This window comes from Mastomys coucha, unplaced genomic scaffold, assembly GCF_008632895.1.
Source record: "Mastomys coucha isolate ucsf_1 unplaced genomic scaffold, UCSF_Mcou_1 pScaffold20, whole genome shotgun sequence".
NCBI classification, from domain to species: domain Eukaryota; kingdom Metazoa; phylum Chordata; class Mammalia; order Rodentia; family Muridae; genus Mastomys; species Mastomys coucha.
In genome coordinates, this window is record NW_022196903.1 from 43,755,309 (window position 1) to 43,756,519 (window position 1,211).

Here is a 1,211-nt window from a genome sequence, read left to right on the forward strand (position 1 = left end):
AAAGACACAAAAAGATCAGTGGTCCTGGGGTTCAGTGTCAGGGAAGGAGACCCTGCCAAGGGACATAGGAATTTTTCAGAGGATAGAAATATTCTTTGTTGTGATTATAGTTTCATGAGTATACACAATGATCAGAATGTGTCCACTTAGGTTGTAATATAAATTATAAGTATAATATAATATATAAATATAGTATAAGTTATATTGGTAAATTGTTTTATGCCATTTGTGCTTATTCAGAATGGATTCTGGAACCAAGGATCTCATTGGTTGTCCTGCTGGTTGGTTGGTTGGTTGCTCTTGTCTCAGACTGTAGAATGTTTATTTCAAGTGTACCCCCAGACGCCTCATCCTGTGGGAGGCTGGCCTCCATCTATCAGAGAGAAGGAAAAACAGTATTAAAAACAGTGCAGCCCTGAGAATAGCTAGAAGGCAAACCACTTCTCACAGAGGAGGTCACTGTTTTTATCCCAGGCTGTAAAAGCCTGGGGGCGGGGGGGGGGATGAGAAGGCAGAAGCTCTCGTGTAGAGTATAGTCTGCCGCGGGTTCTTTTGATCAAGAGCTCCCACGTGACTGTTTCAGCGGGACCTCCCTGGTCCTTTCTGCTGGAAATGTAACCCCCGCAACCTGCTGCTTGCTGCTTGCCCTTTGGCTTTGTGTGTTCTCCCCTTCAGGCTACTCCAGCTGTTCCTACTGGCTGTTGTAAGGGATCTCATCTCTCGGCTACTTGATATTTCTTCTTGTACTTTTGCTTACATTAAATTCATAATGACTCACCTATTTGAAACCAAAAGTACAGCAATCACAGATCATTCTCTATACACCACAGGGATCATTCATTAGAAGAATATGGAAATTTGGTCTCCAAAGGAGAGACACCCCAAGACAAAGGCAGAAACACCTAAGGTTGCCAAGAGCCACTGGGAGCTGAAAGAGACAAAGAACAGTCATTCCCACAACCCTTGGGACCATGGCTCTGCCAGAGCTATGACCTCAGGCTTCTGGCCTCCAGGACTAAGATAGCGTGAGAGGTTACATGTTTCTACGGTTTAACCTGTTGGGTGAAACAAGAAAAAAAGCTGAGAACGGTCTGTAAGTTTAAAACCATGGGGGTCACAGTGGCCTTGACAAGAGCTATCAAATGAAATGGTGAGACAGAAATCATCATTAAAATGCGTTCCCAGGCAAATACGAAGAGGATACAGAAACA

General features: G+C 43.9%; 1 long non-coding RNA gene across 1 annotated transcript; it reads right to left on the reverse strand.

Moving 5' to 3' along the window:
• Positions 1 to 202: 202 nt before the first annotated feature.
• On the reverse strand, positions 203 to 936 carry LOC116098886. Its single transcript, XR_004121981.1, has 2 exons — positions 779 to 936; positions 203 to 373 (listed from the first exon to the last, which is right to left on the reverse strand). It is a non-coding gene; the product is annotated as an uncharacterized LOC116098886 (long non-coding RNA).
• Positions 937 to 1,211: the final 275 nt, after the last annotated feature.